Raw genomic sequence first — 17,500 nt, 5'->3', positions numbered from 1 at the left:
TGGTGCAACATTCCTTTCACCATTGTCCTCAGATTCCCACCCATCCCTAAGCTGGTCCCTTGACAAGCACAACATAATTTACTTTATATTGCTTGTTTACAGCTAAGTGGTGTAATTATGCCAGGAGCAATTTCTGAGCCCAGAGCAGGAGTAAACTTGAGCATTGCTGGGTATGACCCAAAAACCAAAGAGAGAGAGACAGAGACAGAGAGAGAGACAGAGAGAGAGACAGAGAGAGAGAGACAGAGAGGGACAGACAGAGAGAATAGAGGCAAAAAAATTCAACAATGGAATAACTCAATATCCTTACGTTATAAGAAATAATAGAGGCCAGGCCAGAATTTTAGTAAGCTTGACTATCAAAAAATATAGGAAACAATATAAATAATCCCACAGGATTCCAGTGTGTATTCCCTTTTCTCTTGTTCTGCATGCAGCTCATATTTCTGACTGCCAGCCCTGTTGAGCAACAATAGTTCGAAGCTCACCACAAGGTACTTGAAAATACACTATCAAGGAGATAGTAGAGGAATTTATATGTTGCTCTCTGTGAGAAATGAATTTGGGATTCTAAACATTTAGCATGTCATATTTTCAATCTATTACCTTCTGTTTAGCACTATGTTTATTTTTTGGGTAAGCATCATATAAGATTACATCTCTGATACATGACTCCCTAATTTGTAACCTCTACTTTCTCAATGCCTTAATTATATTTTCATGTAAAAAAATCTTTTATTTAGTCCCATATTACATTTTATAGCTTGAACATTTGTGTAACTTCAAAATGATTGGAATCTCCCATAGTTTAGGACAGCTGGTAGGGTGCTGTCCCAGGTTCAATGCTTTGCCTTACATATAGTCCTCTGAACTATATGATCCCTGAACAGAGGAACAGGAATAAGCCCTGAGCACTATTGGATGTGACCCTGAAACAAAACAAACAAAATTATCTGAATTCTTATGGTCATTTGATATAGTTAGAAGGTTGGGCTTCTAGGAGGTGACTTAGAAGGAACATCATAGGATAGTTGGGACCTTACAAACGGGATTACAAAAATTCTCACAAAAATCCTTATTCATCTTTTCCACCAGGTGAAATTTCAATGATAAGATACAGAACAAACAAACCTCATCCAGTAATGTAAACAATTTGATCTTAGGCTTCTCAGACTCCCAGGACTGTGAGAGAGAAATTTCCTATGATTATTAGATATTCAATCTATGCTATTTCATTACAGCACAAAAAGGCTTAGATATCATTAATGGTAACTCTATTTGGATACATCCTGAAAACAAGCCTTGGAGACATTAAAGTGGATAAATATATTGAATCTATGTTCTGTTTTATTGGGAAAAAGATAGAAAAAAAGTTGAGAAGTTATTTGTGTTTTCTCCAGTCTCTCAAATATTTATTTGGGGCCATACTTGGCAGTATTCAGGGCTTACTCCTGGCTCAAGGATTACTACTGGCAAGGCTCACGGGACAATAGGGGATGCCAGGACTTGAATATGGGATGGCCACAGGTAACACAAGCACCAAACCTTCTGTGTCATCACTCTGACCTCCTAATTTCCTTTTTAAAATTATTTTTAAATAAGATAACATAATTATAATAGAGTTTGAGTATATTTTATTGTTAGTGAATACCACCACCACCAAAGTGCTCATGTTGCTCTCTAAGTCTAGTTCCATCTTCATCCCCCTCACCCTTGTAATACTAGACCTATGGTTTGTCAAGAAGTTGGGAAAATTTTTCCAAGATATTCTAAGATACTGCCAGGAGTGATCCCTGAGCACAGGAAGAGGCATAAGCCCTGAGCACTACTGGTTGTGACCCCAGAACAAAACAAAATTATCTGAATTCTTAGGGCCATTTGATGTAGTTAGAAGGTGGTGCTTCTAGGAGGTAACTTCTAGAAGGAGTTTCACAGGGTAGTTGGTTACCTTAAAAACCAATCCCAAGGGGCCGGAGCAATAGCACAGCATAGGGCATTTGCCTTGCATGCAGCGACCCAGGACAGACCTGGGTTCAATTCCAGGCATCCCATATGATCCCCCCCAGCCTCTCAAGAGCGATTTGTGAGCACAGAGACTGGAATAATCCCTGAGCATCGCCGGGTGTGGCCCCAAAACCAAAACCAAAATCAAACAAAACAAGAAACAAACAATCCCAAGAATCTATATGTGTATAGAATAAGAGTAAGAAAATAGAATTGTACAGGGGAAAATAGAAAATGTATTGTAAGTCTCAACATGAAGCTTTAACCAAATCTATTGATGCTCTGGAGTAGAGAAAACTATGACCAATTCACAATTTTGTAGCAAAAATCGGGCCTCTGTATCTTCCTATTGACCATTCAAACTCCTGAAAGTTGGTAATCATGAGCCTTCTGCATCCAAACACCTATTAGTTCGTTAAATCAACGAACGAGTTTTTTTGGGTGAATTAGTTATTTCATTACAGGGATTCACTTTCAACATGTTTTTGAAATACATACATAAGATTTATACACATTAAAAATAAAGATATTTTAAAGAGATGAAATAGTCGATACAAATTCACTTTGAGTTAAAACAATCTGAATTGATATGTTTATGGATTGGTAGGTAAACTGATAAGTGGGAGAGAGAAATAAGAGAGAATGGGTTGATGGATGAATGGGTAGTTAACGATATATTGATGGGTTCTGAATAAATGACTGGCTAACTTACTGAATACATTGTCATTCATTTAGTCACTACTTGGTGACAGTTATTCCTCCTAAAATATTTAGGCAGAACTCCCTAAGTACTAAATATATTGATAACATAAAATAAGCTCATGGAGGAAAGTTAATTTTCTCATTCACCTTGCCTGCCTGTTCCCTGTAGGCATTTGAATTTGCAACATTTTTTTTCAGAGTCTTGAAAGCAGAGGTTATGCTTTCAAGCACTTCACAAAAAGCAGACAAAATCTAAATATACGTTTTTTTATTTGGAAATAGATTCCAGATAACCCCTGTAGGGCAAAACTAGGGGAGAAGCAATAAACAAAGTTGGCTTTATGAAGCCATTGTCATTGCGGGGAACTAAATTTTAATACCAAAAGGATTCATGGAAATTGCAAACTCAAACTTCAAAAAATATCTCATCTGATGGGAGCGAGTAGGGTAATAACTAGACCAATTCCCATTTCATGTTAACGGGCTGCAAAGATACAGAAACTGGCATTTCTAAACTTCCTAAGGAGGTTGAGGTTTCAGGAAATGAAGACAAGACACTAGCAGCATCTTCTACATCTTCCTAGCCAATAGAATGCACTCAAGTGTAAATAAATGAATAACTAAATGTAATTCAACGAATTGGAATTAGTACTGATTTAAGACAGGGAAGTAGGAAAATGAAGAATATATGTGAGTCAGATTTTTACATAAATGTATAAGATCTGGCACAGTAAACTAACTGCAACCATCCTTGGGGGCTGCTTTTACATAAAACGTATTTGATGTTTTCAAAATGCTTTCAAATAGTCAATTTGCTATATAATTAAAAAATGAAACCCTAGTAATTCCTTGTGCTTAATAACATGCAATAGTCAGTGACGTAACAATTATGAACCACTAAATAATGGACTTAAAACAGGAAAAAGTAATTCAATTAGAGGTGCCAGAGAGGTAGTATGGGGGTTAAGGCTCTTGTCTTGTTAAGTGTTTGATCCCTGGTTCCTAATATAATCTTCTAGTACTATCAGTAACAATCCCTGAGCATAGAAACAGGAGTTAGCCATAAGCATAAGTGTGTGGTCTAAGTCACTACTCCCCCCAAATATCAATTTTTTATCATAACAAATTTGTTATATTTTTTATTTTGTGATTCATAATTTTTTTTTTTGGTTTTTGGGCCACACCCGGTAACGCTCAGGGGGTTACTCCTGGCTATGCACTCAGAAGTTGCTCCTGGCTTGGGGGACCATATGGGACGCCGGGGGATCGAACCGAGGTCCGTCCAAGGCTAGCGCAGGCAAGGCAGGCACATTACCTCCAGCGCCACCACCCGGCCCCGTGATTCATAATTTTTTAAATTTGATTTTATTAAAACCATTGTGATCTAAAAAATTCATCATAGCTGAATTTCAAATATACAGTGAGTCAGGGCAATTTCCACCCACCATTGTTGACCTCTCTCCACTAATGAACACAGAGTACATCCTGAACCATCACACTTTGTCCCCTGGCCTGCCAGTATAATAATAACCCCTTTAAGTTTAGATTGTTAAAGTTGAAGTCCCTTGATTCTATTGTTTTGACTTTGGCTTGGACATTTAGTTCTGTCCTTACTTTTTTCTCTACCAATGCTTCTGAGACCACTTGGCTCCTGGCCTCCAGCCTTTCTTTTTTCCTTTTTCTTAGTTTTATAGAAAAATACAGAAATATGTGCTAAAATAAAGTAATCGGTGTCCCCAGTTTTTATGAAAAAGGTGGAAATTCCTATTTAAAAAGTAAAGAAAGAGAAAAATAGGAAAGAAAATAAAGGTATGTGTGTGGCAGGTGGCTGTTGTTGTTTGTTTGTTTGTTTTGCATAGGTCAGCAAAAGATCAAGAAAATAGAAAAGAAACATTTGGTCTAAAAACAGAGAGACCTTACCCATGAAACATTCTGCCATATGACCAAATGCAGGCTTTGGGCATACTAAGTTGTTTAATCTCAAAGTCTTTCTTTGCGATCCCAGTAAAAGTTCTTTCTTCTCAAACAGAGTTGACGCAGTCAGGTTTCTATAGTTAGAGATCCTTGTTTTTGTACAGATTCTATGTCAACGTTAGGGTATCATAGAGCAGCTTCTGGTTTCATCTCACCCATTTGGAACCCTCCCCTGAAAGCAAGTTATTGCTTTTTCTAAGTTTTCACGAAGTCATATGAACTCACTGTGGAAAAATTTGGCACCATTAGGGCCTTCCCTGGTAGAAGTTTGACTCCTAGTGTTGGTGCAAAAAAGTGTGCCAGTTCCAAAGATGGGTTCTGAGGTGAATTGACGATGTCCAAACAACAGAAGTCTAAGTCAAGTCACTATGACAAATGTTCAAAGTGAAAGGCCCCCCTGCATATAAAATTAATGAGTTCCTATCCCTATTAGATAAAAACTTCTTTCTATACATAAGATTTCTCATTTTAATGTACCTATGCAAAAAGGAATAATGACACATGATATTACTGGTATATATGGGGGTAAAAATAACAAGCCAAACAATCCCTATAACCTGATTCTAACATGAATTCAGAGCCCAAGAGAAACTTATCTACTAGAATTTTCTACTAAAAAATTCCAAAAAAAAAAAAAAGGAATGTGAAAACTACCTCTACATAAGGAAATGTGGATTAAACCTATTTAGAGGATATATCTAAAGAAATATATGAAGAAGACATACATATTCCTCTGAAATAGTCTGGGGGTTGGGGGATAAAATCCAGAGCAGAGCTTCAGACTGAAACATGGTCTTGTGAAGTCCTCAAGCTGGGAGTTTCTCATAAATCAAATCTGGTAGTGAGCAACAATCCAGAGCTAGGTATGGAGAAGAAAAGGACCACCAAGAGTTAATCAGCAGCAGCATTGGCAGCTTCTTCTTGAGCTCAGACAAGGCAAGCTATGAATCTGTCTTTTCACTTTGGGAGCTGTTTGGCAGCTGATTGGGGTGAGGGGAACGTTCTGGTTCCAAGGAGTTATGAACTGAGGTTAAAAAAAAGGGGGGGGTTTAATTAGGGAGAAATAACAGATCAGGGTGAGATAGTGAAGGGTTAGAAAAGAATTTGTAAAGTGGTAAGCAGCAGTGGGGGAAGGAAGTGTTACATGTAACATGGGAAAGAACAACATACAACATAGACAGGCATTATGTGTATTGCAGATAGATATTAGACAGACACTGAGGTGGCAAATACATACACTCACACAACACTGAGGTTTAATCCGTAGGTTACGGTTGAAAAGCTGACCCAGGACCCCTTCAGAACAGGTACTGAGGTAATTGAGCAGGCCAGGGGACAAGGATAGGAACTGGGCAGACAGAACCACAGGATTGAGATGGATGACAGATAAGAGGAAGAGACAAGTTGGTAAGTTTGGCATTTAAAAGTTTTAATGCTGGCTTCTTCTGAGGAAACTGAGGACCTGAAGGGAGCCCTGTCCTACTCTTCTCTGTCTTTCCTGAACTCTGGAAGCTCTCCTCAGAGCCCTGGGAAACGAACCCCAAAAAAACTACATTCGGAAGCTAGCCAGCGAGCCAGTGAGTGAGTAAGAAATGGCTGCATGTGGGGGTTTCCAGGCAGAGTGCTGATTGCTCTACCTGCAGAGTCTCCACCTGGCTGTGCTTCTTCTGAGGAAACTGAGGACCTGAAGGGAGCCCTGTCCTACTCTTCTCTGTCTTTCCTGAACTCTGGAAGCTCTCCTCAGAGCCCTGGGAAGCGAACTCCAAAAAAACTGAAGCTACCCAGCAAGTGAGTGAGTAAGAAATGGCTGCATGTGGGGGTTTCCAGGCAGAGTGCTGATTGCTCTACCTGCAGAGTCTCCACCCAGCTGTGCTCCTTCTGAGGAAACTGAGGACCTGAAGGGAGCCCTGTCCTACTCTTCTCTGTCTTTCCTGAACTCTGAAAGCTCACCTCAGAGCCCTGGGAAGCAAACCCCCCAAAAACTGAAGCTACCCAGCAACTCTCCTCATAGGCTTGGGAAGCGACCCCAAAAATACAGCATTCTGAAGCTGCCAAGCAAGCGAGTGAAAACTACGCCTGTCCGTGGGGCCCAACTGTGAAAAACTGTGAGTGCTGCCTGTGTGTGTCTCTCTACTATCCTGCTGCGTGAACCTCCTGAGAGTGGGCTGAAAAGAGGCTCCAGAAGGCACTTAGCTCCACTTCGCTACGCAGCCGTGCGCTCTTTCTAAAAAAAATAACACCATCACAAGAAAAAAAAAACACACTAAGAACTGTGTTGGATCACAGAAGCAAGAACTTCTCTCCAAACTGTATTCTCTGATGCGTGCTCGGGCCTAAAATTTGATCCTGTGTGAGGCTTCATCCACGGAGGACTCCCCTACCTTGGAGGCAAGCAGGCCCATCCAGAAAGGGCGGAGCCAGAGAAGTGTGCTGCCTGCATCATATAACCAATGAATACCACCACAACACGTAGAAAAACCCACAATACAAGTGTGACAATGGGGAAACAACGCAGGCCAGCATCAGACATAGAGAATGAAGATGACAATTCTGATGACCAGTTAATGACCAACCAACTAATCAACCTCTCAGATAAGGACTTTAGAGTAGCAATATGGAAGATGCTCAAAGACCTCCAAAAAACCATGGATAGAGTGGAACAGAACACTAATAATAATCAAGAAAATATGAAGACAGAAATCACAAAACTCCAAACTGAAATAACATGTCAACTAACAGGCCTGAAAAAATCAGTAAACGAAGTGAATGACAAAATGGATAAGCTCTGGAACAGGGTATCAGAAGCTGAGAATAGACTTGGTGCTGTGGAAGATGAGATACATAACAATTCCATACAGCAGGAGAGATTGGAAAAAAACTTAAAGCAAATGAACAGACAATGGAAAAATTAGTCAAAGAATGGGAACAGATGAAAATAGAAGTCTATGATAAGATCAACAGAAACAACTTAAGAATCATTGGAGTCCAAGAGACCCAGGAAGAAAATTTCCAGGAAGAATCAACGGTCAAGAACATCATTAAAGAGAAACTTCAGAGCTAAAGAATATATGTGATCAAATCCTGCATGCTCGAAGAGTACCAACCAAAAGAGACCCAAGAAAAACCACCCCAAGACACATCCTAGTCACAATGACAAATCCCAAAGATAGAGACAGAATTCTGAAAACAGCAAGATCAAAAGGGGAAATTACATTCAAGCAAGCATCCTTGAGATTTACAGCAGACCTGTCACCAGAAACACTCAATGCCAGAAAGCAGTGGTGGGATATTGTGACAAGACTGAATGAAATGAATGCTTCACCTAGAATACTATACCCAGCAAAACTCACTTTCCGGTTTGACGGAAGAATACATGGTTTCACAGACAAAAAAAAGCTCAGAAACTTTATAGACTCAAAACCAGTCTTAAGAGAAAAACTGAAAGACCTAATTTAAAACAAGACTAACCAAATTTCGATATAAAGATGGCATTAAATCCCAGGACAATTCTTTCTCTCAACGTCAATGGACTAAATGCACCAGTTAAGAGACACAAAGTGGCTAAATGGATCAAAAAACTCAATCCAACCTTCTGCTGCCTACAAGAAACGCACCTGAATAGTCAGAACAAACATAGACTCAAAATAAAAGGCTGGAGAAAAATTATCCAAGCAAACAACACCCATAAAAAAGCTGGAGTGGCCATACTAATATCAGATAATGCAAACTTTATACTCAGTGTTGTAATAAATAATTAAGGATGGGGCTGGATGGCGGTGGATGGAGGCCTTTGTGCTTAGGCCCCAGCCACGTGGCTTCATCCCCATCCAGCTGGCGGATTCCAGGCCCAGGTAATCGGCGTAATTAAGACTCACTCACAGGCGTCAAGAAGCAACTTTATTCAAGCCCTAGCCACCACGTGTGTGTGGCCTATTCATAACCTTTCAAGCATAGCAATATTTTGCTAGCCCTGCATCTAATTTTCTGTTAGCCATCTTCCCTTTGGGCTCCATGCTGGTCAAAGACCAGAACACAGAAACCCAGAAGCCAGAGCGCACAGCAGCGCAGAAAGGGCAAGGAGCCAAAAGGGCAAAAAGCCAAAAAGGGCCCGAATTTCCTTGGTCCAAGCCTTATATAACATTTCCCAGACCCCTCCCAGGAATGGGAGGGTCTAGCAGGTAAGGTTACACCTACTATCCGGTTCCCAAGACCCCTCCCAGAAGTGGGTGGGTCTAGGGTCTTAAATAGGTACACCCACACTCAGGAAGGTCGTAAGGGACAAAGATGGACAATTTATATTAATCAAGGGGTATGTAGAGCAGGAAGAAATAACTCTCCTAAACATATATGCACCAAATGAGGGGCCAGCAAAATATTTAAAACAACTGTTGACAAATCTGAAAAACAATATCAATAACAACACAATAATTGTGGGGGACCTCAACACTGCTTTGTCAACATTGGATAGGTCAACCAGACTGAAACCCAACAAGAATATACTAGACCTGAGGAGAGAAATGGAAGAAAGAGGCCTAGTGGATATATATAGGACACTCCATCCCCAGAAACCTGGATACACGTTCTTCTCCAATGTACATGGGACATTCTCCAGGATAGACTACATGCTGGCACATAAAACATACCTCCATAAGATCAAGAGGATAGAAATTTTGCAGACTACCTTCGCTGACCACAAGGCTCTGAAATTATTTGTGAATTGCTAAGGGACTCAGAAGAAGAACTTTAACACCTGGAAGTTAAACAACCTCATACTCAATAACCAGTGGGTCCGAGATGAAATCAAGGAGGAAATCAAAAGTTTCCTGGAAACAAATGACAATAAAGACACAAACTATCAGAACTTATGGGACACAGCAAAAGCAGTACTGAGAGGAATATTTATAGCTTTGCAAGCACACATCTGGAAGGAAGAAGGAGCTTACCTGAGTACCTTAATGACACAGCTAATAGAACTAGAAAGTGCTCAACAAAAGGACCCAAAAATAGAAAGACAGAAGGAAATAACAAAGCTGAGAGCAGAAATCAACGAAGTGGAAACCCATAAAACAGTCCGAAAGATCAACGAAAGCAGAAGTTGGTTCTTTGAAAAAATAAACAAGATTGATAGACCACTGGCAAACCTAACAAAGAAAGAGACAGAGAGAAACTGATAACTCGTATTAGGAATGAAAAAGGAGAAATCACTACTGATATGACAGAGATTCAAAGGGTAATCAGAAACTACTTTGAAAAACTCTACGCCACTAAAAATGAGAACCTGGAAGAAATGGATAAATTCTTGGACTCTTATAATCTTCCACAGTTGAAAGAAGAGGATGTAGCATATCTAAACACCCCCATCACCATTGATGAAATAAAAATGGTAATCAAAAGTCTGCCCAAAAACAAAAGCCCAGGACCAGATGGATTCACTAATGAATTCTATCAAACTTTCCAAGAGGAACTACTACCAATCCTGGCAAGACTCTTTCATGAAATTGAACAAGTGGAAACACTCCCAAATAGCTTTTATGAAGCCAACATCACCTTGATACCTAAACCAGACAGAGATGCTACGAAAAAAAGAAAATTACAGACCAATATCGCTGATGAATGCAGATGCAAAGATCCTCAACAAAATCCTGGCAAATAGGATTCAATACCTCATTAAGAAGATCATCCACTACGATCAAGTAGGTTTCATCCCAGGAATGCAAGGATGGTTTAACATCCGTAAGTCTATCAACATAATACACAACATCAACAACAAGAAAAATAAAAACCACATGATCATATCAATAGATGCAGAGAAAGCATTTGATAAGGTCCAACACCCATTCTTGATCAAAACTCTCAGCAAGATGGGAATGAAAGGAACCTTTCTCAATCTAGTGAAGGCCATCTACCACAAGCCAGTGGCAAATATTATCCTCATTGGAGAAAAACTAAAAGCCTTCCCTCTAAATTCTGGCACAAGACAAGTCTGTCCTCTCTCACCACTCCTATTCAACATAGCACTGGAAGTACTTGCTATAGCGATTAGGCAAGAAAAAGATATCAAGGGAATCCAGATAGGAAAGGAAGAAGTCAAGCTCTCACTGTTTGCAGATGACATGATGCTCTACTTAGAAAACCCTAAAGACTCTACCAAAAAGCTTCTAGCAACAATAGACTCATATAGCAAGGTGGCAGGCTACAAAACCAATGCACAAAAATCAATGGCCTTTCTATACACCAATAGTAATAAGGAAGAAATGGACATTAAGAAAACAACCCCATTCACAATAGTGCCACACAAACTCAAATATCTTGGAATCAACTTGACTAAAAATGTGAAGGACCTATACAAAGAAAACTATAAAACTCTGCTCCAAGAAATAAGAGAGACCACGCGGAAATGGAAACACATACCCTGCTCATGGATTGGCAGGATTAACATCATCAAAATGGCAATACTCCCCAAGGCATTATACAGATTTAATGCTATCCCTCTAAAGATACCCATGACATTCTTCAAAGAAGTGGATCAGGCACTTTTGAAATTTATTTGGAACAATAAACACCCTAGAATAGCTAAAGCAGTCATTGGGAAAAAGAATATGGGAGGAATTACTTTCCCCAACTTTAAACTTTACTACAAAGCAATAGTTATCAAAACAGCATGGTATTGGAATAAGGACAGACCCTCAGATCAGTGGAATAGGCTTGAATACTCAGAAAATGTTCCCCAGACATACAATCACCTAATTTTTGATAAAGGAGCAGGAAATCCTAAATGGAGCAAAGAAAGCCTCTTCAACAAGTGGTGTTGGCACAACTGGCTAGCCACTTGCAAAAAATTAATCTTAGACCCCCAGCTTACATCATGTACGAAGGTAAAATCCAAATGGATTAAAGACCTCGATATCAGACCCCAAACCATAAGATATATAGAACAACACATAGGCAAAACTCTCCAGGACATTGAGACTACAGGCATCTTCAAGGAGGAAACTGCACTCTCCAAGCAAGTGAAAGCAGAGATTAACAGATGGGAATATATTAAGTTGAGAAGCTTCTGCACCTCAAAGGAAATAGTGCCCAGGATACAAGAGCCACCCACTGAGTGGGAGAAACTATTCACCCAATACCCATCAGATAAGGGGCTAATCTCCAAAATATACAAGGCACTGACAGAACTTTACAAGAAAAAAACATCTAATCCCATCAAAAAATGGGGAGAAGAAATGAACAGACACTTTGACAAAAAAGAAATACACATGGCCAAAAGACACATGAAAAAATGCTCCACATCACTAATCATCAGGGAGATGCAAATCAAAACAACAATGAGATACCACCTCACACCACAGAGAATGGCACACATCACAACGAATGAGAACAAACAGTGCTGGCGGGGATGTGGAGAGAAAGGAACCCTTATCCACTGCTGGTGGGAATGCCATCTAGTTCAACCTTTATGGAAAGCAATATGGAGATTCCTCCAAAAACTGGAAATCGAGCTCCCATACGATCCAGCTATACCACTCCTAGGAATATACCCTAAGAACACAAAAATACAATACAAAAATCCCTTCCTTACACCTATATTCATTGCAGCACTATTTACCATAGCAAGACTCTGGAAACAACCAAGATGCCCTTCAACAGACGAATGGCTAAAGAAACTGTGGTACATATACACAATGGAATATTATGCAGCTGTCAGGAGAGATGAAGTCATGAAATTTTCCTATACATGGATGTACACAGAATCTATTATACTGAGTGAAATAAGTCAGAGAGAGAGAGAAAAACGCAGAATGGTCTCACTCATCTATGGGTTTTAAGAAAAATGAAAGACATTCTTGCAATAATAACTTTCAGACACAAAAGAGAAAAGAGCTGGAAGTTCCAGCTTACCTCAGTAAGCTCACCACAAAGAGTGATGAGTTTAGTTTGAGAAATAACTACATTTTGAACTGTCCTAATATTGAGAATGTATGAGGGAAATGCAGAGCCTGTTTAGAGTACAGGCAGGGGTCGGGTGGGGAGGAGGGAGATTTGGGACATGGGTGATGGGAATGTTGCACTGGTGATGGGTGGTGTTCCTTTTATGACTGAAACCCAAACACAATCATGTATGTAATCAAGGTGTTTAAATAAAAAATAAAAAAAAAGAAAGAAAAGCTGACCCAGGTAGAATGGGTCAGACACATATAGAAAATATAAAACTGGCAAGTCAGATGAAAAGTTTTTTATTTTCTAGGCAAATCGTCATTGCTGAGGATAAACTTTGTTGAAGAAAGGTTTTCTGGGTTAGATTGTGCATAAAATATTCTTAAAAACAATCATAATTCTCAAGTCTAGAAAACTAAGTGATATGGTAATGAGCACTCCAAGAGGAGTCTATAACCATGAAGTATTTTCGAGGGTCTTGAGCATCCAGATACCTTTCCTGAAAGCAAACTGAAATTTTGAGCATTATGATATAATGATAAATTACCTAAAATTGAAAATAAATTGCAATAACATATTGAATGAGTACTGTTGCAGGAGTTTATGGCATGCAGTTGCATATTCCATTGTTATCTGTGAACATAAACATTAGATCCTATTAGCAGGCATAATAAAACATGAATTTAACTTGGATTGAATATTATACATATAGTTGGTGGTTTTTAAATTTTGCTTCTATTTCTTTACAGGCATAATATCTAAAACTATGACAAGACTTTTGCAAAGTCTGAACAGGACATATATGTGCTATCTCATTTACATGTGATTTATATCTTCCCATGCCTGTCTTAAGAAGACTTTTATGTTCAATGTTATACCAAAGTTGCCATTTTACATTTTTCTTCTCTTCAACAAAAAAAACCTAACATTCCCACTGGAGTTTAATGTTTTCATTAAACTCTACAGATGTTCCTCTACAGATGTCTATGTGATTTATCTGACAACCCTAGAAGAGAGTTAGTTTTAGGTATTATGAAAGAAAAATTCTATGCTACAGCACAAAATAAATGGGGTCAAAAAGTTAATTTCATAAAACATGGTCTTTCATTAGTATGAAATTAATGACTACATAGCCCTTTTAGTTGTTTCTCTGGTTACATTGGTAAGGGTATGGAAAAAGATGTTAATATTCATTAGGTATATAGGAACTAAGCTGATTATTATAAAACATCATGTTCACCCAACATTGCATTAAAAAATCCTTCCATAGGTAAGAAAATCAGAAACAAACACAAAGCACTTCCAGGAAAAGCCTATGCTCCTTTTTTATTCTCAAATAATGACAAACTTCATAGTCATTCTAGCTGATTTCACATGATCACAATGAGCCCACTCAGTCGGATTTCATTGTTTTGTTTCTATTTTGCACTAATATTTGATCATAGCGAGAACTAGAAGCCAAATTTGACTTCCTTTCTGGATATATGATTGAACTACCTTTTGTTGCACCACTTATCTTAGTTCAACATGCTCTAACAAAGAGCAGAGATTTATAACAATAAAGCAGAGATTTATTCCTCCAAGTTCTGGTGTTTGGAAATATTAGATAAAATCGCCAACATGGTCAGGTTCGGGTTCAAGTACTCCTGTGGGTTGTAGCCTGTGGACTTCATACTAAATCCTCATATGGCAGAAAACAAACCAGAGAGTTATCTAGGGTCTCTTTCACAGCGGGTACTAACACCACTAAGAGGGGATCCACTCTCATAATCAAATTAATTCCCATAAAACTCATTTCCTAATACCATCATACTGGGTGTTGGGATTTTTAACAAATAAATTAGGAGATGGTATAAATATTCATTTTATACACTGTTTTAAATATGTTGTTTCCATTCCATTTTGCAGATGAGAAAACAAAACAAAAGATCAGAGAAGCTACATCATCTGACCAGGATTTTCTCATAGAAGCCTAACATACTAATTTCCTAACTGGCAAAGTACCTTTCAGTTAGAAATTATTCTCCTCTATCAAAACATTAACTCTAGTAGCTTCTCCCCTTAGTTCTAACAAATATTCTAGCAGATATTTTATGTTAGGATACGTACAGTGAGAGGCCAGAGCAATAGTACAGAGGGGAGCATAATGTAGATAGATCATATGTTGTCCTGAGTTTGAACTCCAGCATCCCATATGGTCCCCTAAGACTGCCAGGAGGAATTCCCGAGTGCGGAGTTAGGAGTGATCCCTGAGCACCACAGGGGTAACCCAGAAACAAACAAACAAAAAATATACAGTGTGAGCATAGATTTAGTTATATTAGCGACAGCCTCATTCAGCATTGTACTACATTATCTTCTGGGATTTGAAATGACTTAACCAAGCTAAAACTGCCTTTTTCTCTTATAAGCAACCTTGACTATTATGGCATTTCCACAGTTCATCCGGGAATAGGGCATTTCACTTTCTCCTCTACTAGCCTAGTGTGGGAGACCGAGCACCCCACATATCAAAGGAACTCTGAATGAATTTTCCACCGCCTGCCTGATTCAAGCCACAAAAGTTTGCATAGCCCCGAACCAACAGAAAACTCTGCAAATAAATTTAGCTCAACACAAAGAATCTGGCTTAACCAGATTCCTTAACCTTTCCATGGAACCTGTTTTTGTGCCTGCTCTCAAGCAGATATGTTTTTGTAAATTATGATCCTTATTGCTTACACAAAAGAAAGATTTAAATGGAAAATAGGCCAAACAAAAAATTGTATTTGCGTAAATATCAATTAGCTATTTGTTTAAGAATTTGCTTCCCCTCCCCTCATCCCGCCAAGTTCCTCCTTATCCTTCCCGCCATCAAAATGTGTTTATGCTCCCATTGGTTAAAATTGTTGTACTTGTACAAATCTGATTGGTTTATGTTTCAATCCTATGCTACTACTCCTCCCACTGGAGCAGGGCATAAAAACCCTGCTCTCCCCTCAATAAAGCCTCTCAACTGGCACACACGTCACCCTGAGCGTTTTACTAACTTCTACAGCTTAATTTTTTAGGTGTTCACAAAAGAGCTTAACACTCGCGAATTATTTGTAGTTGTCTTCTGCCTTCTGTCCTGGTTGAGAGAAAGCTGCTGGCCGGAATTCTCTCCCAGTAAAGGACAGGAGCAGAGGCAGTTACAGCCTAGACCATGGCTAATTTCCCAAATCCAAAGATAACTTCTAAATTTTCAGTTTTCCTCAGTGAAGCTGGAGCAGAAAGAAGAAATGAGGGGAATGTAAGAAAAGATAACCTCTCAGATAATACATTTCTAAGACATCTGACTCAGCACTTTATCTTCTAGTTTAAATCATACACACAGACACATCTATCAATTAGGAAAGTTTAAACGTATATTCTTTAATCAAGCCTATTGCCAATGTTGTTCTAGAGAAAACACAAGAGCACAGGAGCTACTTGAATAGACCAGAGGGTTTTGTTGGCATTGAAACGGCTTTAGCTGGGAAGGTTTTCCACTACTATAGGCAGTCGAACAGCTTCAAAAGGAGGGAGTAGGAGTATAAAATATCATTTTATATGTTTACATCCAACATATGAAATGATGTAACAACTTAAGAGATTCAGGCAACTTTTCAGGAAACTCACATTAATTCATGAGGGAGAATGCTAAGCATGTACAGTTGAAAAACATGTAACAAACATATGTTTCGTGTATAGAAAATGGTAGAGAAATGTCCCCCGGGGTATGGTTTCAGTATGGCATCGAAGAGCAAGAAGGTAAGAGGCAAGAAGCATCCAACCACACAGTCTCCATTGGTCTGTGTCCTGTCTGGGGTTCTTATAAGTACAAATTATCTCAAACTTCTTCTTTAACTTCATCAAAGTAAACATAATCAAATGGGCCAAGTTCTTTTAGGAAGAGATTGTCATATTCTCCAGAATATAAACTTGAGATCAGTTTGTTTAACTTTTCCTAAACAGCCTAGATAATCCTTCTAAACGTGTGTATTTTGGGGGTGGGATGGGTCAATAAAGAAACATACAAGGGCAAAGTTGCAAAAAAGCTTTGTCATTATTACCAAATAAAATTGCGAGTATTGTCTTTATAGATTAAGAAGAAAATAAATTAGTGATTTTCATAGTAATGCTACATAAGGAATTACTCCCAGATCACAGAGAGTTACATCAAGGATTTATTTCAGTTTTGGGTGTATAGGGAATGCTGAATAGTACCTGATTCTATCAAACTGGGAGAGGAAATTCCAAACAGGCATCAAGAAGAATGGCTAGCTGCCAGAGAGATAGCATGGAAGTAAGGTGTTTGCCTTTCATGCAGAAGGATGGTGGTTTGAATCCCGACATCCCATATGGTCCCCTGTCCCTGCCAGGGGCGATTTCTGAGTATAGAGTCAGGAGTGACCCCTGAGCGCTGCCAGGTGTGACCCAAAATAACAAAACAAAACAAGAAAAATGGCTATAGTGGAAGTTGTCCACATTGACAATTCTACTGTCAATTCCACTGAGAAATCTACCTGTCTCCCAGTCTTATCCAGGAAATGAAATGTTCCTAAAGCTTTCTTGAAATTCCCAACTCCTCAAAACGACCCATCCCCCCTCCAACCTAAAAAAAAAAAAAGCCAACAGAAAGAAAAAGGCCTTCAGAAAGAGGAACCTCATAGGTCTTCCAAAAGAAAGGTAACACATTGGTGATTTGCTAAATACATTGGTTTACAACAGTGCAAGGACTGTATAGCCAGGATGGTGTGGTTCTTGTGCCCTCCAAGGGCCAATTGAACAAAAGACATGAGGCTAGATTATTGCCAGCAGGCCCTGGGCAGTTTGGGCTATGAAGGATACATATTCATCTATTTCTGTCTGCATGGTTTTA

The sequence above is a fragment of the Suncus etruscus genome, chromosome 20, assembly GCF_024139225.1.
Source record: "Suncus etruscus isolate mSunEtr1 chromosome 20, mSunEtr1.pri.cur, whole genome shotgun sequence".
Lineage (NCBI taxonomy): Eukaryota > Metazoa > Chordata > Mammalia > Eulipotyphla > Soricidae > Suncus > Suncus etruscus.
The sequence above is the reverse complement of the archived record's forward strand: the minus strand, read 5'-3'. Positions refer to the sequence as shown.